This window comes from Dreissena polymorpha, chromosome 13 (assembly GCF_020536995.1).
Source record: "Dreissena polymorpha isolate Duluth1 chromosome 13, UMN_Dpol_1.0, whole genome shotgun sequence".
Lineage (NCBI taxonomy): Eukaryota > Metazoa > Mollusca > Bivalvia > Myida > Dreissenidae > Dreissena > Dreissena polymorpha.
Window position 1 is genome coordinate 35,699,493 of NC_068367.1, and position 23,764 is coordinate 35,723,256.

Consider the following 23,764-nt stretch of genomic DNA (forward strand, 5'->3'; position numbering starts at 1 on the left):
TCCTTGTAGTATTAAGAAACAGGTTTTGGCTAAAATTCTTACCAGATTATTATCAGTAAAAAGCAATTTAAGTTTATCATCATTGCTAAAAGTCATGAAATCAGGTGCAGAAACTTTAGCTTCATCAAACAGGGCATTTCTTAAATCCCAGTACATATTGCAATCAAGTAAAACATGGCTTTCATTTTCAATAACACTGTTATTATTGGCATTACAAAATGGACAAAAACGTCAATTTATTAATTATTGTTTCGTTAACAATCTTTGTTTCGTTAACAAACAGTGATTTGTTAATTTAAGCGCTATGTACATTTAATGCATTAATATAGTCTTATCATCTCGCTATAAGACGCTGTATTTCTTAAATAATTATTGACGAATTTCAAATAAACACAGTATTGTGTTCAAAAAATGTGTGGGCATACCCGTGTTTGACAACGCCGTATTTCATAATTGTTGCAATGATTGTTCACTTTAAGAGACCTTTCCACATTTTGGTAAATTTTAAACATTGAAAACGAGTGTTTCAGATTTGCAAACTTTTGTTGTAGTTATGATATTTGCGAGCTAACAGTTATACTGAACATTTACCATGCTCTAAACTATCAATTTTATGCAGTTTTTGACGATTTAAAAAACTAAAAATTATAAAGCGTCACAAACGCGAAACGATTAAATAATTTGAAGAATTCTGATGTCATCGTTATATTTTGTTATATTACGAGGATGTATTGTATTATGTATAAAAACAGCACTCAAAGTATGATCACGGAATGCCGAAAAGGGTAAAAAGCTTTGCGTTTACTCCAAGTATCAGTGGCTCGAGCCCATTTGCGGATTACTTTTTTTCTTTCACTAATTTTATTTTTGTTTTGGAGCTATATAGTTCCATGGTTAACATTATCAAACTCAAAGCATTTAATGACAAACTTCAATACATGTCCCATTAACGGAAACATGTTTTTTCATGACATTTTTTTGATTTTAGAATTCAATTTTTGAAGAAATCTAGAATTGTAATGAATAAAATAATATATCAGAAATGTACAGCAAGCGGTAATTTTGAGAAACAATGTTCATTAAAGAAGTCGGATTACCAATTGTTTGTAGGGATATATATTTAAAGCAAAATAAATAAAATAACCACAATATATTGTTTACTCACAGCCTTTGCCTTAAATTCATATTTGAAATTTCAGTTTAATGGATGTGCCTGGTTAGACATTCAATCAACGGTGTGAGATGTTTCTAGGTAAAGGTAGGCCTGTTTCTTAATCCAATAATATAGCTTCAATTGATAAAATATTTTTCATAAAAATACTTCGCAAATAAAACAAAATTTATTTGAATTATACAGGTTCTTTTCTAACATGTATGTTTAGTTTGTCCTTAAGGTATATAATCAAAGTATTTAATCAAGCTTGTTCATGCTTTGTAATTCTTTATCAGAAAATATCAAAACAACATATTAATAAAATATTCAACCTCTGTATTCGTTCAATATGAAGCTGCTTCCGGAGGCGGACATATTGTTTGTGTTGAAATTGAGTGTTAGCTTTATATTATTTTCTCAAATGATGTGACGTTTTTACAATATGTATTGGGTGTGAAAAGGTTGAGTGTGTTACCTAGAATTATTTAATGATTACAATTTTATGAAAAAAGTTGATATAAGGATTGGAAACCAGCAATTAACGTAGTGAGTAAACCTGTTTTTGTTATAAACATAAAAAATCTATAGCTACAAACTATATATAGATGTAACAGCTGACCTAGTTTCTAGATATAAACAATACCCGTAGCGTGCAGCATATATAGCTGTCTCATTCATTTCAATCTATAGTGCCGCCGCAACCGACTACAAGGAGCTTCACTGTCTCAACCCCAAATACTGCTGCAAAAACCAAGGGTGAGCATACGAAAAACCGAGTTGCGAGTGCAAGCGTTTTTAATTGTGAATTCAATTACACATTTGAAAGCATGGCCGAACATCCTGGTTATGCTGTCTTTTAATAATATTTATTTCATACAAGCAAGTAACAGTTGCGACTAAGAACATGTTTTAAATATATGCCCGTGAATTGACAATCATCAAATACAATGGTAAAAATTATAAAGCGTTGGTAACTCATATCAGCGATTATTTTGCCAAAAAGGGGAAAATAACATAGGGTTTTCGCTACATGTTAGATCTCAAAGCCCACGTGGTGTAGTAATAGTGAGTTAGATTTTCTGCCAGAGGTCCCGAGTTCGATCCCCTGGACAGGCATTGTTTGTACTCTGTTATATCTTTTTTATTTTAATTATTTAACCTTTTCCCAATATTACAGTTTTGAATGTTAATTAATAAATATTTTTTTCAAAAACACGAAAATGTGTGAACATGTTTCAGAAAGCTATACATCTGTACATGTATGCCTTATTTGCTCAAAGTATTATGCAATAACAATTGTGTGGGCCTCTGAGTATAGCACTGAATTCGATCTGAATATTGTATTATTATTTATCCGTATGCAGATTTGTATTGCATACACTTACACAAAGTCATTATATAGACCAGTTTCTCAATACCTACACTATAACTAATTTAATTTAAGCACGTGACGCGTCGAATTTCAGACTGAGGCTGAACGTGATAACTTTCTTTCCCTTTGTTCTACAAAAGACGATTAAAGACAAGTTGATCATTATTGTTGGCATTCTGGATTTTCATGCGCTCTAAAATAATACAATGACGTCAAACATATGCAGGAATGTGTTCAGTCAATATGTTGAAAACGCATTCTACAATGAACATTATAACACCTAGATAACAATTCAACGACATAATATTTTGTACCATAAGTGTATATTTACACAATTTATTTCATCTTTATAAAAATACGAGTTACCCATTTACACCATAATTAAGAGGGCCTGAAGACTAAACATCGATAATTGCACAAAACAAAGGTAAAATTATGATAAACCTGCCAAAAATCTATACAGCGTTTAGTTTTTGACAATCTGTTTGGACAAATGACTTTCAATTGTTACAATATGTTACATATCTATTTAAAGCAATAGTTAAGTATTTGGCGTTTAATTACTCCACGAAATGAATACTCAATAATATTATCACGCGAAAACGTAAAGGTATCATACATTGTGTTAAATTACCAGGCATCTGACAACATGCTGTTATTTGGCGGCAGAGTATATGATCAAAAAGAGATAATGTTTGTGCTGAATGCAGGGACAATTTAACACCGGGATAAAACACTCAAAATTGGTGCAAACAAATAAAGAAAGTGTTTAAATCAAAACGATTTATTTAAGGTTTTGACAGGAAATAAACCACTTTAAATGGTTTTTATATATGTACAGCTAAGTCTTACGATGTCACCTTGTGCTGACAATTTTGTTGAGTGATCGAAGGTTCAAAAACGTAGAGAGTCGAAATCAGATGCGCCGTTGCGTGGCACTATTAAAAATGACCTCACGTTCTATAATTCTATAATTCTGCGAGTCACGTGACTTCACGCTTTTTAAATATTGGCTTATTGGGAAATGGGTCTATTTTATTTACGCCTTAACGCATTAATTATAGCTCAAATGCATCAAGAACCTTAGTATTATATTAACACTCTTATGTCTGTTTGCAGGGTAGAACCAGAACTTGGTGTTTTAAGCGTTCTTGAGAACGAACATGGAAATCAAGCACAAAACCTTGTGAACTTAACGCTTGGCAGAAACCAATCCACCATACTTTTACTTTTTGGATTAAAAAACGGAAGGTTTTCGTGAAAACTAGCAGACATATTCATACATTCAGGAAAAGTGTTGACGAGAAAGAAAATCAAGGCAACAAAAACAATATTTATGGCTATTCTTTTTCAAAATTGTGTATATTTGATACGTGCATAATATAAACGATCTACTGTAGCATTCAGCTATTTACAGTTTCTTAACAACGCCAACTACTCGTTTCACCTTGATTTTTCAGCGATTATATGCATGTATGCATTTACAGAGTGTCACCCCTCTTTCCCCAGCATGATTTTTTCGCAACCGCGTATTACATGTATTACAAACATTACAAACAATTCGGACGCTTTGTTTTTCAAAACCAGAAATGGACGAATTTAAGTGCTGACGAAATAGTCATTTTTTTTAAAGGACGAAATTTCGTGCTGACGAAAATAAATGGTTTCACAGTATCTCATTTTATTTTTTGTGACGATTCTGTTAATTGTGAGAAGACGCGCCTTCGAATTCTGAATCATTAAAAAAAAAGAATACAATGCTCCTGTTCTTGGTTTTGCAATTGAGAACGTACAATTGTCGATACAACACATGCACCCTGTCGTGTTTCTAAAACCAGACGATATACAAATTGCAATATTAATGATTGGGTTTTCCCTAAGAACACAATTGTGAATCAAAACACAGATTCAGACTCTATTTTCAATTCGATGATCGAAACAATCTGCAAGGCGGAGAGAAATGATGAAGTCGACTATCTTAAATTATCGGTTGTTTTAAACGCACGGGAATCTACTGTCTTGAACGAAATACGGGACAGTAAGCATTGGAAAGATCATACAAATGAAGATTACAAAAAAACCCGGCTTTCCCATGTAATTAAGTAAGATCGAGGTGACACCACTATAATCCTTTTAAACGAACTGTACAAAGCTGAGATCGTGTCTGCGTCTTTGAAATATGATGAAACGGACTATGAATCCATGGCTAGTATTGAAAAATGCTTACATTCAAACATCGGATTAGATATGAAAGCACCCGAAGGAAAAACGAAACCTCACGAAAACGTTTTTATTTGGCTATTTTTGTGGGTAATATTTAATGGCAAGTTTAATATTGCCGATAAAATATTTAAGTCGAAGATTGTGTCTAAGTTATCAACAGCATTACTGGCATGTCGCTACATCAATTTTCTAAAAGGGAACATTTATGACAAAAGTCAGCAACACAAATATAAGAATATCATACAAAATTAACGACGACGGCTATTAATATATAGAATAAATGCTACGCAGTTGACCCAACCTACGCGAAAACTATGCTTGTCCGAAGAAGAGAAGAATTTGGCCGTTCGTCAACAATGGTTATTGGGAAAACAAATAAAAGCTTTCTTGAACAACCAGCATGTCAGTCTTAAATAAATGCTATTTGGATGGGTTCAATGGAATCTAAACGAAATCCCAATTGGGTGATCAGCATTTGCCTATTTTTCCCAGTTATGTCAAATTTATCATTGAAGTTCAAGGAAAGCGATGCAGAATATAATAGTCTATGTCTTTCATTTAGAATGTGTCAGTTTCTAAACACTCCGATGGTCAAGTTTCTGTACCACACATTATCATTCTTTATATATTTGCGTTATATTTGCACTTAACATCGTGTTCAACCCTTTTGGCGATCGAGCGATAGGCGAATACATATTGACATCATGGGTTGTATGTTTTGTCGCGCATGAAATCAGACAATTCGTTGAAAAAGTGGTTAATGTTCGAGATCCATGGGTTTGGATGAATTTATTGCTTCCGCTATGTTCGTGGGCGGATCGTGCCTCCGCGACAAACGTCCTGCGAGGACGAAGGCAGACTGCTGTTATCTATATCATTCATGATGTTTTCTTTGAGGTTTGTGCACGTGTCTTCTCCACTATTTGCTTTTGGACCATTACTGGTGATAATAGGACGTATGTTTGCAGACTTGGTGAAATATATCGTCATACTCGCGGTTATTTACTTCTCATTTGCGATAGCAATTCAATCAATTCTATATCCGGCTTCAACATTGGATTGGAAAACGGTTTCAATGATTGCGAAGCGACAATACTGGGATATGTTTGGAGAGTTTAGAACCACATTAGACGAACTGCGAGGTAAAGGTAAAAAAAAATACAGTCACGATTTCAATATGCGTTTATTTCGCTTTGAAAAAAAAGTGACAATAAATATGTGCAACATAAGTAAGACGTTAAACAGAAAATATCAACATTATGTACATGCTGGCAAAAGTATTCATTGGTTTACCCTGTTACGAATAAAAGAACAATATATATTGACATGCAGACCAATTCCTTCATAAATGCAGAGTAGTATGCTTGTTTTGTGTTGTGATTATGTGTATCAGTTAGGTTGTTTTAACCGTATTGTCAGAGAGGCGCCGAACAGTGTGTTAGTAATTAATTTAATTTTAAAGATACCTCTAATGGCAGTTTATTATATCAATACCTAAATACAGAGGAACTATTATATGTCAATTAAAAATATTTTCCGAGAAATGACAATTGTCTAAGTCGACATTTCTTTTGTGTTCATATAGAAAAGTAGAATGGCTACTATTATGATACGAAAATAGAAAACGCTTATACGAGAATATAGTTTTTCGTATACGAATGTTGATTTTAACATATTTATCAGAGGCACTGCAATATATGTTTATAATAACAAGTCTTATCGGATCTTTTAATTTTCAGGGGAAATCGACTTTAGTCCTGATGAAAGCGATCCTAGCAGTGAACCATGTCCGACGGCGAAAGGGGCTTCATTTGCACCGGCTTTGTTGACCCTTTTTATACCAGTTGTACATATAGTGCTTTTTAACCTGTTGATTTGCAATGCTCAGCTCCTCTTTTACTAAGATCCAAAGTGACTCCAAAAAACATTGGTGTTTTTTGCGTTTCAAACTTTTTCATGCTTATTCCTGCTCATCAAGCGTCCCAGCACCCTTTTCGTTCATATGTGACATTAACACGATAATTGCATTTTACCAGGGTAAAATATCTCGACCGCTTTGTGTTGAGCTACCAGATAAACAGTATAACAATAAAATACGAAAGTGGGAAGAACAAATAACAAATCCTCAGCAGGAAGAACAAATAACAAATCCTCAGCAGAACGATTGTTCTATAATTAAACCAACCTTCATCACATACCACATTATCCTCCAGTATTTGGACCACACTACCTGCCATCAGGTAGTGGACAACTATTTGAAAAGCCACACTTAAGTAATCCTTACGGTGATTTTTCGGCAAAGAAAGAAACTCCCGCAAATTGTGAAACCCCCGCATATCGTGAAATGTTATAGCCATTTATTTATTGAAATTCAGTGTGACAGTTGTAGGAAGATTGCATGTAATCAGTGTACTTTATATAAAATGTCGTACCTAATATATTAAATATTTGTGTTACATCAATAGGAATATATAAGATAGAGCGTGAAATTTTTCTGGCAGTTCATACTCCGTTGAAATGCAGAAGACTAACATTCGGTTCTTAAATATTATTACATTCTTAAACATACGATGCATCCAATAGTCATACCGTCTATAAGTTGATTAAAATACGCTGCGTTTTTGCAAGGGTATGATAGTTTTGGTTAGACATTAGAGTAAGTATGTTATCATTATGTTTTTATTAACATATTCAAATGTATGTACAGGTGTATTCGAGACCTGTAATCACTTTTCCTTACGACAATTATGAACAACAATTTATAGGCTCGAAATATAAATTTATATTTATATCTGTGCATATAGAACAAAAGCAAGAACACGACCATTTCAATATAGTGAGTAATGTTAAAAGCCTCACAGTCATTCAGTCAAGCGTCTTGAGAGAATGATTTTGAACAGATGTAATTTCATGGAAGATATTATTGGTAAAAATTATAAATATGTTTCATATACTCGAATAATCTTGTTTCTGCGTATGCACTTTTTGAAGACTTACTTTGAAAACGATATAAAAGATGTCGTCATCGCCGTGATATTTAACCACCCCTCTTATGTTGTACTCGTACCTCCCAAATACATGCATCATGTCTTTGCTTGTCAATTTAACGTATATACAAATGTATATGCTTTAAACATATTGAAATGTGTTTTTGAACCATTAATGAATATGTTCTGTTGAACAAATTTTTTTTGCTTATTAATTTTTCAAAATTGAAAGATGCAGATGTTCTCTTAAGATTTCGGACTAACACATTATTGTGTCCATTTTAAGTAAAATATATTATTTAATTATATATAATGAAGTACGTACTTTTTGTGCCGATAAATTATGATATCCAAATGTTAACAAGTGTTGTGACGAATAAAGGCCATTGCAATCCAGGTACTTGTTGTTTGTTATTAGTCACATATCGGAAAAGGAACACAAGTAACGTTATTAATTGTATCCATTCTTGCATCAACCAAATAAATCAATCGAACATACTATTTGTAACCTTGTTGAAAATAGCAAACCTTATTTTGGCGCTACGCTGATTGGGTCATTGTCGACCTGAAATGGCTTGAAGTCACACGGGGGTGACTCGAAGCCGATTCATGTCACCCTGAGGTGACTTCAAGCCGATTCTTGTCACCCGGTTGGCTTGAAGTCATCCCAGGGTGACATTAATCGGCTTGAAGTCATCCTAGGGTGACAGGAGTCGGCTTCTAGTCACCCCCGGGTGACTTGTGGGGCATTTCAGGTCGACAATGACCCAATGAGCGTTGGTAACACATAAAAGTACAATGATCCAGCAAGGGTGTAGCAAACAAAAAAGCAATTGTAGTCTTCAAAATTACAAAACCTGTTTTCATAAATTAATTTGCATGTGCAGTCAAGTGCGTGTGTGGGTGTGTGTGTGTGTGTGTGTGTGTGTGTGTGTGTGTGTGTGTGTGTGTGTGCGGGTGTGTTTGCGCGCGTGTACCTGTGTGTGTTGGTGTGTTTGTGTGGGTGAGTATGTAGGTGATGTATTATATAAAAACGCCCAATGTTAAATGATTCAATGATTTATGTTATGTAAATGATATTTAATGGACAAAAGTAAATGAATAAAAACACTTAGTTTAAGCAATTTTGCTTTTTATATTTTCGATTGGTCTAAATAGTCTTACATGGAATTGTGGAACATAAATACGTAAACAAATACCTAAGAGACGTGACGCCGAAGGATTTAATAAACGTATCTGTATTCAACCTATTTCCCCTATATTTCATGCCTTTGAAAACCTAGTTTGCTTTCTTTAAATATCCCTCCAAAAAGTTGCCTCAAAAGGACATGCTCGCAGATTGTCAAATTGGAATTTCCAAATACTTGTCACATATTAGAGAATAAAATGCAGTATACATAACGGAGCAAAACAGAACCGCATACATGGACAAATAAAGTACACGAGCATATAACATTTTATCATACCACCGCATTGATATCTGCCTGATATAACGTTGCCTGATATATATTCTTTTATATCATAGTCAACAGGAAGTTCTTATATCAGTCATACGTGGAGGATGGTCATATTACACGGTATCAACTTTAATCATTTTTAGTAAAATCGAATCAGATTCAACAAAACAAACAATTTGATACCAAGATATTAAATATTTTAAACACAAAATGCAACAAAAACAGTAAAAAACATTTTTTACAAATATTTAGCGCGCGTGCTCATGACGTCATTATTAACACGTCGAACGACAAGTCATATTCTTTCCCGCTAAAACTGCAGCTTTTTAGCAATTTTTTCATTGTTTCTTTAAAAGCGGGGACGTAGAGGTATGATAAACAGAAAAGCAGGTTACTGCCTGATCTTTTTGTAATATATCAGGCTCGGTGCAAATAAAATAACGGCTCGGCAAGCCTCGCCATTATATTATTCTAAGCCTTGATTATCAGCGGAATTCGAGAAATATATTCATTTATAAGTGATAAAATAAGTTATATACGTTGGAATATTTTAGAATGTTTTCTAATGATTTAGTTTGTCAAATTATGATAATTAACGGCGCATTTAAAAAAATCAATATGAAAGTCTCTTATATTTTTAGCAAAACAAATATAACAACAATGGACCAAGTAATGGAAACAAATGAATGCAAACAATGTCAAGTAAATGATTTATATCTCCGATTGTTTTAAAGCTGGTTCAGTTTAACAAGACAAAGCACAAAAGACCGTACACGACAATCGGTGTTGAAGTTTATTTAAGAGAGAAGTACAATTGTCCTTAAATCTGATACATAAGGAACAAGATGGTCGGTTTCATGACTTCTCTGACCTTAAACATGTCTGTCAATGCTAAGTTGACTTAAAGGACACGAAATTGTTCGAATGCCATTAGAAAGCTTATGTTGTTAAACATAACTTGATATAAAAGTAAATAAGGGTTCATATATTTACAGTGAATAGTCCGATACTGTACCGCTTCGTTCTTTGACAATAATACATGAATAACCTTATTATATGCGAAATTTAAACAACATTAAGCATATCAATTATAACTCTGTGATGAGACCACGTTAACAGAAAGAGTAACGTTCCAGAGATAACCAACAGTGGCAATTAAGTAGAGTCGTGTTCTGAGAAAACTGGGCATAATGCATGTGCGTAAAGTGTCGTCCCAGATTAGCCTGTGCAGTCCGCCACAGGCTAATCAGGGACGACACTTTCTGCCTAAAGTAGATTTTTGTTAAGAAGGGACTTCGTTTAAACGAAAAATGTCATAAAAGCGGAAAGTGTCGTCCCTGATATGCATGTGCAGACTGCACAGGCTAATCTGGGACGACACTTTACGCACATGCATTATGTCCAGTTTTCTCAGAACGCGACTGAATAGTATCAAATACGTGTGAGTGACATCTGCATTGAGGATACCTAGTGATAAAGCTATGTTTAAGTATGTTTGAGCCGCGTTCTGAGAAAACTGGGCTTAATGCATGTGCGAATCTGAGACGACACTTTCCGCTTTTATGGTATTTTTAGTTTCAAGCAATTCCCTACTTACCGAAAATCCAGTTTAGGCGGGAAGTGCCATCCCTGATTAGCTTGTGCGGACTGCACAGGCTAATCTGGGATGACACTTTAAGCGTATGCATTTCCAGTTTTCTAACAACACGACTTATTTTATTACAAATACTGCATCGACTAAATTAAATGCGTAATGAATACGTGCATATCGATGCTGATTTCTTAAAAGTTAATACAAAAAGATAAAATGGGAACACACTAATGCAATAATAACACAATAATATTCGACAGTAAATATAGTTATTCATTAAAGGCACCTGTTCTCAGTTTGGTAAATTGGCAAAATTGACACCAATAGTTTTAGACTAGTAATTTTTCGTTGTAGTTATGTTTTTTTGTGTGCGTGCAAAAAAATAATACTGAACATTAAGCATTTTCTCATTGCTTATGTATTGTCAGTTTTGTATATATTCTGATGAACTGGATTTTTTCATTTATATGAATAAACTTTCTGTTCTGTTCTTAAATATCCATTATATGCATTTTTTGACGACTTAAAACATGAAAATTATAAAGCGTTACAAACGCAAAACGATTGAATAATTTTGAGATTTCTGTTGTTATGATAATATTCTGTGATACTACCTCGGTTGCGTTTATTAAGTAAAACAACTCAACAAGTTGTGTATCAGTACGGATGGCCGAGTGGTTTAAGCGTTAGACTTTTACTCAAAGGGTCAATGGTTCGAGCCAAGATTTTGATTAAAAAATGTCTATTGTTCTTTTCTTGTTTTATACAAAAGCTTTTTAGTTCAGATATTTGCAATAATCAATTTAAAGCTTCCAATGAAAATTTCAAACCATACCAAAATCTGTGAACAAGTCCCTTTAATCGACACGTCTGACATGGGTACAACTTACAAAAAAATGAATCACGACACATAATCAAGCAATATAATATCCGATAAAGGGGGGGGGGACTTATGTTACCAAAACACTAAACGAAGATCAATATATACAATGTGAACGTGCAGATTGGTACATGTTTCAGCATTTAATAACTAGTAATTCAAAAGATATTAATATTTTAAGAAGTATTCTGCAGTAGCGAAAAATGACTAAATAAACACATAAGGGAAGTTTCTCAGCTATTCTGCCAATCAGCGACTCTATGTGGGATGCGTATCAATCTTGAGATATCAGGAAAACAGTTTCCTTACCAAAGGTCGTATTATTATGAATTGTTTGACTAAATGATTATTGATTAAAATTATTGTGAGAACCAGCCTATGAACATGAACGCAACATGCAGCTAATTTAAAATGTTATATAGAGAATAACAGGTTACTGCCTGATCTTTTTTGTAATATATCAGACAAGGCTTAGAATAATAGAACGGCGAGGCTTGCAGAGCCGTTATTTATTCGTGCCGAGCCTGATATATAACAAAAATATCAGAAAGTAATCGGTTTTTCTGTTATCATACATATACGTCCCCGATTTTAAACAAATAAATAAATGAAAAAAATCACTAATAAAACTGCAGTTTTAGTGGGAAAAAATATGACTTGTCGTTTGACGTGTTAATAATGAGGTCATGAGCACGCGATGTTTGTGTTGCATTTTGCATTCAAAATATGTTACATCTTGGTATCAAGTCATTTGTTTTGTGGAATCTGATTCGATTTTACTAAACATGATTACTTTATAGTTGATTCCGAGTAATATGACCATCCTCCACACATGACTTATATAAGAACTTTCTGTTGACCATGATATAAAAAAATCAAAGTACTGACAGTACTGGTGTGACGATGCTTTTGAGAGGATGGATATAAAAGCATCAAGGTAAGTTTATCTACATCACCACAATCACCACAATTGTGTATGTTGGTACGAAAAAAAAATTTGATACACAAATTTTGCGAAAAATAATTTGGGCATGAAAACAAATTTGGGTACGAAAAATATTTGGGAACCAAAAAATTGGGACCGAAATTTTTTTGGGTACGAACAAAAAATTGGGGATGAAAAACAAATTGGGTACGAAAAAAAAATTGGGTACGAAAAATTTTAGGTACGGAAAAAAATTGGGGGAACGGGAAAGTAGTACCTGTGGGGAACTTTACCCACACTCGCACATTTTCGGCCCTTTTCGTCAAACATCAGATAAGTTCCTCGAAGGCAATAGTATGAATACACATTTCGGAAGCGGTAATGCGGTCCTACCTACGCGCGTCAAAATGTAAGCGAAATATGTACAAAAGTCTGTCAGGAATGATTGAATTAACGAAGAAAATCGTGTATTGATGTAAGTTTTTTAAGAAATGTGAAGAAAATATATTAATCAAGAGCTGTGTTTGTGAAACACAATGCCCCCTGCTGCGCAGCTTTGAAGCCATATATTTTACCTTTGACCTTGAAGGATGACCTTGACCTTTCACCACTCAAAATGTGCAGCTCCATGACATACACATGCATACCGAATATGGAGTTGCTATCTTTAATATTGCAAAATTTGACCTTTTACCTTGAAGGATGACCTTGACCTTTCACCAATCAATATGTGCAGCTCATGAGATACGCATGCACGCCAATATTGAAAAAGTTATGGCCAATGTTAAAGTTTTTGGACAGACAGACAGACGCTTTATATTTGACAGTTGACCTTGAAGGATGACCTTCACCTTCACCTTTCACAACTGAAAATGTGCAGCTCCATGAGATGCACATGTATGCCAAATATCAAGTTGCTATGTTCAATATTAAAAAAAGTTATGGCCATTAAAGTTTTCGGACGGACGGACAGACTGACACACTGACTGACTGACTGACAGTTCAACTGATATAGGCCACCCTACCCGGGGCATAAAAAGCAATGGCGATATTTTTCTCAGCCACATAATTGTTAATAGTTTGATATCACAAAATGAAAGTGAAAGTAGAACTGTCAAAACTGACAACCTGTCAACGTGTTGTTTTTGCTGGCACGAGAGGGCGATTACACTCAATGTGTTCACATTTTGACCATAGGCTTTGTCAATGACCTTTATAGTATGGTTAGCTTTGATATTATAAATTGCTATCATGTAACTGCATGATTGTGTATATGTTTAAAATACACAACGCATAAATAATGATATAAATATACTGATTGAGCTTATAATAATCTGAGACCTATAGCCAGGTCAATTAAGGACTTAAAATACAATTTTGTGTCATGATTTCATGAAGAAATGACCATGCATGTCCTAGATTTCAAATTCAAGGCCCTGGTGTGACACATTGGTAGCATTACCGTTAAACTGTTACCAGGCTTATGAAATTAGTTTTTATTGAACTATCTAAGGAAATCTAAATCAGGCACTGATTTTTCTTGTTTTAATACAGTCATAGATCAGTTGTGGCCTCTTGGTAATGACCAATTTTTGCATACTTGTCACACCCTTAAAACTTTCCACACGTCTATAATAGCAAATTTGGATTTAGGTGCATTTAAACTTTAGCTCTGTTGCACGAGTGCTGGAAAAGTCCAGTCACATATTTAAATCTAGGCCATGTCAAAATCAAAGTGTCAAAGACAAATGAAAGATGCGTTCATTAATTATTGTCCAGTTGTTTACTACTGCTGTAAGTTTTTATATAATATGACTGATGAACATCATGTGAGAGAAAATTCACATTATCATTGTATATCAGGTTTAACACCTTTTAGATAACAAAGTATGCTTGTTTTCAATGTCGCTTCTGGGGACCAAACCCGTAGGGCTTTTAGGAAGATTCTAAAATTTTCGATCCCTCGAGAGCAACCAAACCAAAAATTAAGTCAAATATTGCCGACTCGGTTTTTTGAGTCGGTTCATGAGGGATAATGGAGCTCGATTGGTTATTGTCGGCTCTGGTACTACTTACATGTCCCCCGGGTACTCTTAAGTATACTTACATGTACCCTGGGTACTCTAAGTATACTTACATGTACCCCAGGTACGGTAAATAAACGTAATTGTACTCGGTCCATATTAGATTGTACCCGAGTTGTATTCGCGCCCAAAATCCGATGTCGTAAAACGCGCAACCGATTATCTTAAACACACTTCTCTTAAAAAAAACACTGCATCAACATGCTTTTTGAGTATGTGTTCCGATAATATAGAGACCATTCTACAGAAAATTGACATAAATGTGCAGGGCTTAACACTAAGGCACGTCCGAACGACATTCACTGCCTGTACCTCGGTCCGGACTAGCCAATGTCCCAGGAACATGCCCGACCGGTCGTGTGTATTTTGGGCGGGATTATATGTTCTATATCAATAAACTGCGTTTTAAATAAGCTTTTCAAAGATGCAAAAATCTTAATACAGTACGATCAGATGACAATTAAATCCCAGAGTGAGTTCGGAGACAACAAACGGATCGTATCTCGAAATAGATTCGGAACCCCCTGGTTGCAATCAAAAAGAGGCCGACACTTCAGAAAATCCCCGGCGGTTTTCCTGGTAAAACACGTCAGTACCTATTTTTAAACGGAATGCCGCTAGACACGGTTTTTGATTGGTTTCCTCGAAGTGACGTGTTTCTCAATGAAAATACGTTTGAAACTAAAAGCCGGGATCGCCCAGGATCGTCCGGAATGATGAAGGTATAAAACTCGACATTAACACAAAGTAATTATTAAATTAATAGTTATTTATCAATTTTAAATAATTTTAATTTGTTGTCATTATGGAAAAGTTATTCCATCCTTTAGACGATTAATAAATCCATTTAGAGGAAGATAGAGACTTCATTTAGATTAGAAGTGTTTTGACAATATTTTTTACGCAATTCAATAAGCAAAACTAATATTAATGGTCGATCCCGTCTTTTAGTAGAGAGTTAACCCTGTACAATTGTTACAACTACCGTAACACGTTATTTTGCTAAGATTCACTACCATTTCTTGTAAGACGGTAACCCGGCAGTCTATGTAAAAAAGGTTTTAACGTTCATGTCGTTGTTTAAGTTTGGCTTTACGGGTGGGGATGGGGGTTCCTCGGATACGAAAAGAAAAGGGAAGGAGGAAAGTAAGAGAAAGTATGAGGAAATAAAAAAAACAAGAAATTTTCTCCAGAAATGGCGTGAAGATTACAAATAGATGTCTTAAATAGATGAATATCGAATTCAATAGCATTAGTAAGCCAAGCTAATAAGAATGATTTAATCATAATTGCGCATCTCCAAGCACAAGAAAATACAAGTTGAATGATAAATATAAAGGTTTTTATAATACTTGGGTCAGGGCACATGAAAGATTGGTCAGGGCTAGTAGGATCTGAATTTACTAGCCCGAACGGGCTAGTTGAAAAAAAAGTTAGTGTTAAGCCCTGATGTGTATATATAATTATTACAAAAAAAATAGTCGACAGCGACTGATTTAGGGTTAAATTTCCCGGGTAAATTTAAGTATATTTACCGTACCCGGGATACATGTAAGTATATTAGAGTACCCGGGGTACATGTACGTAGTACCCGTGCCGACAATGAACAATCGAGCGATACTGGAAGGTGCAATATCTCTCACGCCCCCTAGCATCGCCTTTAGCAGTATTCAATTCTCAACAGGAAAGTGCTGGAGTCATTGATCCCGAGGGACAAGAAAAACAATTGATTAATGTTCAAAATAAATAATTTGATTAATGACAATTCTATTAATTGAGCCAGGTCACAGGAAAAGCGCAGTCAAAATATTTTCTTGAAAATCTAATGCGTCATTTTTAAAGCGATACTAATCGGTACGTCCAAAAATTGCTGTATGAAAGTGAATGCTATTATAAGGATTTTGAAATCAAAGGGCAGTAATTATCGTCACCAGGTAATCAACATTCATCAATGATCACCATTGGATACTTATTTAAGTACTGACAACCCGTGTTAATAACCGTGAAAAAGACATTTACACATAACTAAACTTATTCTAATGGATGTTTTTTTATAGAATATATTATACGAATAACTTTAACCTGTAACAGAAATGTAATTATTCAGTTTTATTAAAGCAAATCCTCACCTGCCCAGCGGATGGGCTAACCATATTTGCTCTCGTGAGAATTTTTCTGGAGTTGCATTACTTTATAATATATGAATAGACTTTGTTTTTAATATATTTCATCTTCAAAACCCATTATGTTTGAATTAAACAGGTAATATTTTTAATAACTACTTGTGTTTACCAATAAAAATCAAATCCAACGCCAGTTACAATCAATAGAACTTATGAATGCAGAGACTAAAGTGTCGCAAGTGTTAAGTGCTGTGCTGATGGTAGCGATTGAACACTTGATATCGATAAAGGGCGAAGCGCAGCTTTACATATAAGTGTTCCATCCAGAAGATTTGTTTTTGTTAAACAAATATGCGTTGTTTTCAGACACTGCAAAGTATGCCTTCATCCCATGTGTTAAACAAATTAAAAACTTGCTATTGTACGTAAAAATATTCCATCGTTGAAGTTTGTACGAAAAACATTCAAAGTGACGTTTGCAATTTTTACCACATTATTACATGATGGAAACTTCTTTGTTTTTGTTTAAGTCAGTTTGTGCATTAAACACCCTGGCGTTATTTTAGAAAAATGTTATGAATCAGGGCTACCCAAATTATGGAGTAAAACGACCCTGTTATGAAATAAATGAAACCTTAGACGGGATTTCAGTCGGGAAAGGCTTGAATGTAACTCAACCGAAGCTCCTATTTTCCTAGAAGTAAACATATAAAAGACACTCGTATCATACGTAGATCGACAAATGCGTTGATTCAAATAATTCGCTTGCCCGGGGTTTGAATGATAGCGATAGCTAGAATGATTTCCCGATTCACGCCGGGTATGCGGATACTTTGATCTTTGATAACAGACGGCAGTTCTATAACAGAAAACAGCAAAAGCCACGTGCGAGAGAATAGTTCTTCAGCTCTTTTGCATTTTATCTGTTTATTTGGTTTCCAGACATGGGTCATTGCTTGGTCGATTAGTATTATAGCACTTCGTATTTCCAAGAAAGAAATTCGCAAATAAACGGTCGATTATATGAGAAAACACGACAAATTCCATCGATAATAAGCATGAATTGGATGATCAGTACATATTTCAAAACAATAAAAAAAACTTGCAAATAAACCGAGAACGTGCTGAATTTTCGAAATAAAATATCAATATGTCCATTTATGTTACAACACGTTACATTTTACTTAATTTTCGTTTTTGAGAAAATTCAAATGTTTTAAAAGTCGGATGCCAAATTTTCATCGACACTTCTTTAACCGATAATTTCAATGACAATGGCACTTCCATTCCAAATAAGTCGACACTTTTTACCAGTTTAACACTCATTTTAGTGAAACAAAAATGCAGAATTCGCTGTGGAGTACTGTTACAGTAAGCAGGCAAATGCATACAAATGTATGTACTGAAGTAAATTAAAAACGAATCACCGAAACATGTTTCTATCCCTTTGGAATATGATTATGATTTTGTATAAAAGTTAAAGATAAATGTGAAAGTAATTCGATATGTCCGATGAGTACAGTCTATATGACCTTAAGATTTTCCAGTTTTCGAGTCACCTAACCGCCTGATCTTATGATAGTACATGAACTTAAACAATTTTAACTAACGTTCTTTATAGCGATACGGTTGATTTTAAGCATGTATAATTATGTACTAATAAAGGTACTAAGGCCAATCACTTATATATTAGATAGCAAGTTATGAAACATCACTGTGCTAAATCTGCTATGTAGAGATATATATCAGCAGTGATGCAGGTCCAAAATAGACCCATTTTAATTCTTGAATTCTTTTAACTGAACCAATAAAGTGAATAAGGGTCAGGTGAATCGCACTTCGAGCTCACGTTATCATTGCGTAAAAGTAAGTGCTCCCTATAAACTGAGCTCAAGATAAAGGGAATTTTCAATTATGTTATTAATTTTGTGGCTACGCATCATTATCTTCTTGATGATGCGGTTCTAATGAGCACCAACGATATAGGATTTTAAGAAGAACGAAGTTGTATTTAACCCTTAAAGACCCCTTCGCTCCCGTTATTTAGAGCCCTGCTGTAAGTTAAATTAAACACGATCGTGTTGATCAACATGATCGTTTGTATTTTCATCTCTCTGAATCTCAAGTTACCACTTAAAACAAAATCGTTATGTAGACAATTATTTCCGGTCGTCACTTGAAATAAATTTCTTCAGATATGAGCACTTTAATCTTTTTTTTTTAAATTGCAATTATACTATTAATTGTATTAATGAATAATAGTGTGATTTTTAAACCGAACAACGCTTTTTGTGATATTTCACATGTGTTTGTAGTTAAATTATGCCTTAGTCCAAATGTGTCGCGCTTGACTATGCAAATTGATTCGTACTTCAAAATGTTTGGTAAGAATATTAATAATATACATAAATGCATTTCAGGTAGATAATAAATCTCGGTTATCAGAGTGCAAAATTTGATGAAAGTCTCTGTTATCCGAAGTGTCCTTTATCGGGAATCAAAGTGTATGCAACTTCATGAATACCACCTAATAAAACATGCTCTATCGTTTAGTTCCCATTGAATACTATCATAATTTCAGTATTTGAAGCACAGTGATTATCCTACATGCTGGAATATCAAACAATTTCTTGCCATATTTTAAGTAGTTTTATTTTGTTGAAATATTTACTGTTCATCCAGTTCAAGCTGTTTTCCGACCGAATGTTCTATTTTGGGCAAAAATATACCATTCTTTCGTGAATTTTTTCTTCCCAATAGAAGTGGATACACCATTTATCAACACGACCATGTGCGTTGTCTAAAGAACTAATCTTTAGGATATAACTTAAACTCTCTCGCATGGCTTTTGTTGTTCTCTGTTATCAAAGTGCCCGTATTACCAGCGGAAGTGGAATAAGATTTTGCAAAGATAGTTGTAGGGCTTTCCTTTGTCAAAAATTGGTGAAGTAAACAGTAATGAAATGTGCCCTTTTATAACTCATTCAACACATTGACGCGATAGCTATGACGTGCGCACGTCATAGCGCACGTCATAGCTGACAATTCAGAAGAGGTATCAGATCAGAAAAGTTAGCACGTGCGATTGTGTAATTGCAATATTGAGGTGTTTTTGTAAGTTTTATTTTAAAGAAATGTTGTGGAACAAGTCAGTACAAATATTTCATTTTACGACATGTAGTTTCATTTTTGTTTTAAACAGTATATATGTTGCGAAATAAAATTAAAACAACAGATCTAAAAAATAATTTCACGTTGGTTTGAAAGGTCTGCACAACTAAAAATAATATTATGTTAAAAAAAGGCACTGATATATTCAATTTTATGACACATTTTCTTGAAAATCGACCTAATAAAATATGTGAAAGTGATCGTTATGGTACGTAGAGCAGTTTATCCACCAGACATTCATTTTTTTCGATACATCGACTTTACATATTCTAAGCAAAATAGGCACTTCTGATATTTTCGAATTATATATTTTTATCGCATTTCATTTATTGAATTATTGCATGATATCGATATTTTTTACGTTTTACAAAAGCAATTTTCATTGACAGACTATTATTCATTTGGGGTAACAGTTAAATACGATGTGCTGTAAGATTGGCATAAAACGGAAGCTAATGCGTTTTTACCAAATATCAGCAGTTTTTGAAAAATGCATTGAGGTGACACTTCCTAAATATAAAACTTAGAAATCGAACTCAAATGCTCGTTTTATATGAATGTGATCATTACAAATTGTCTAAAGTTAAGAACTAACGTACTTTGGAAAACAGTTTCATCCATACTCAATCAAGTGATGTATTTGCATATTTTCCTCCCATAAATAAGCAAGAATAAAGTTGTTGGAAAGGTCAGTTTTACTTACAACTTGACCTGTCATACGATGTCTTCCGATCGTAACGTCGTAAGTTACTATGTATACAAATAAGTTTTTCTTATTGAAATAATATTTGCATTTTTAATTACAACATTCAACTATAAGTGTTCTTCTGTTAGTTTGAACTACAAAATTATTCCTAGTGCAATATTGCTGTTCATGTTCAATAAAGAACATATTTTATGTTAGTGTGATTGTTCATAATGTGTAGCCCAGAACCCATGCATGTATTTATGAGTTACACAATCGCACGCGCTATCTATTCTTATCTGATACCTTTCCTGATTGGTCAGCTATGACGTGCGCACGTATTAGCTATCGCGTGCGCCGTCTTAGCTATCGCGTGCGCACGTCATAACTATGGCGTGCGCACGTCATAGAGACCGTTAAATAAAATAATTACCATGTCCCCTTTATGCCACCGTAATAGACAGACCATATGTTGTTTTTGTTTGATGTATAAATGGTACATTTGATTTACAATGTAATTTATACACTGATGCAGTACATAAATCTTTGCATTTGTAAACACGCGTTTGCATGATCGACATCATTTTTGTTGTTAAATCTATTGATGGAAACGACTTTATTCGCAACAAAAGTCTAGATTGGGCGTAATCTAATGAATATTAACATACTGATTTAATCCTGTTTCGTGTTGACATCTTCAATGTTAACATTGGCAGGCGGGCTTTGTAAATCAAACTGCACACATGCATTACAACAGTCCAGTCAATAGGTTAATTTGGAAATACTTTTAAGCTATTTTGATCAAATAATATTTTTGTTGATCCATGTTGATACGGTCTATACACAAAAATTCCCTTGCTACAACCTAAATTATACATGACAAAGATTTCTTAAGCATGAAAGGTGTTCAGCTTACATTTCACCGTAAAATTCTCATTAAAAAAACATTGTGTAGAATAAACACTGATAATTTCTCAATGCAGGGGAGATAGCTCATGCAAAAAATCAAGACATTAAAAACGTTTTCCTCCCTATATATATATATATATATATATATATATATATATATATATATATATATATATATATATATATATATGGTGGTAACAAGGTAGAAATCCGTCTATTTTGCACTTTAAAACTTAAAAATAATCGCGTTTGTCGAAATGGACGTTTACGTCTATTAATCCTACTTTCGGTTTTAAATGCGGTACCGTTTGAAAAATAATAAATTACTTGCTTACTAGGCTTTAAATGTAGTTGTATCTATCTCAATTAAAATATATATGGTGGTTACAAAGTAGAAATCCGTCTGTTTTGCGCTTAAACTTAAAAATAATCGCGTTTGTCGAAATGTATGTATACGTATAGAAATCCTACTTTCGGTTTTAAAATTCAAAAATCTTAATCAATAACTTGCTAACTAGGCTATAGATTGAATGACAATTTTGCACACTTTTAAATTGCAGCTATATGTATTGATTAACATGTACTTCATTTTAAGGTGTGCGGCTTTAATAGTTTGATTTATAATAAAAACTACATCAAAAACTATTCGTTGTGATGTCATCTTTTTGCGTCCGTTAAAATGTTTGTACTGAAACAAAGTATCGATTGATAATATCTTCTCTCTTTTTATTGTTTTGTTCATGCGTATAACAAATGGACAATGTTTAGGGTTTTGGTTGGGGGATACCATTCAGGGGGTAGCAGCTCATGAAGTATGAATCAACACTTAAAACAACAAGAATGCACTACGCTCAAACATATGACGTACGCTTTAAGTTTACTCGTATCTTTCACAGAACCAAGATGAATATGTGTTAATATATTAAGAACATATATCTGCACAGAACAATGGAGGGGGGTCGACAGTAAACGTGTATTTTTGTTTGCAACATTTTTTTTACCATAGAATGTACATACACGAATGTTATACATGGACTAGTTTATATACATGTACTGTAAGGGTGTACATAAATACAATTTAAAAAAATATGTGAATATACAATACAAACAGGTTTATATTTTAAAACATTACACAAAACTAACTATCACATACATAATGTATGATGTTTAATGAAAGGATGTTTATCTTGTATCTATGTAAAAGGTAAATAACAAAAATAACCTAAGCGTCATTGTTAATAATGCACTAATAGTGCAGGCTTAAATACACGTGTGCCAAGCAAGATATTTATAAAGTATATGTTCCTTCACTTTGAACGTGCGTGAGTCTTTGCCTGCACAGACGAACACGTTAAGCAATGAAAATAAAGTCTAATTTCGAGGATTTACAGATACCAATTATTATAAACTTATATTTTTGATTGTTATTCGTGAACGATTTTTTTAGATTTATTCAAATGTAAATCGTATAAATTTATTCCTTAAATACATTTAACTATACTAGGTACAAAAATGCGAATTCATACACAAACACACACGCGCACAGACAAACGCACACTTTACTGGCCAAAAAGATAGAACATATATAGGTGTAAAAAACAAGTTATTGAACTTTGTGTTAAATAAACCACACATTACCATTGCTGGATGCAATAATCCCCTCACATTTTTAGCTGTATAATCTAACAAGAATTATGTCATCTAATACATGTTCATAGTTATTTCTCTTTAAAATCATCATGTGCGTCTGACAGAATACATAGAAAACATAAAAGAACATAATGTTGAAGAAATAAAACAAAGGAAATCAAATTTGATCAAAATGTAACACTTGTATGCAACGGGAATGCAATAAATGATAATGATACAAATATAAACATGACTGTAAAGTACAAGGATATGTTCATGAAAAAATAAAGAAAACACATGCTTTGTGTTAACCAAGGGAAAATGGCCTAAATTATTATATAGGATAGTTTTATAATTAAGCTAGAGTTCTTATACATACATGTATATTGCTTAAAATGAATTCCACCATGGATTAATAGAAATATTTTATAAATTACAAACATGTGACTTTTTATTTTAAGCTTATCTTGAACCAATAAGACTGATTTTGCATTTTGCTGTATGATAATGAAATACTGTCATTATAATATTTAAAAAGTGTTTGAAAATAAAGTAAGTTGGTTTGCACTACATTA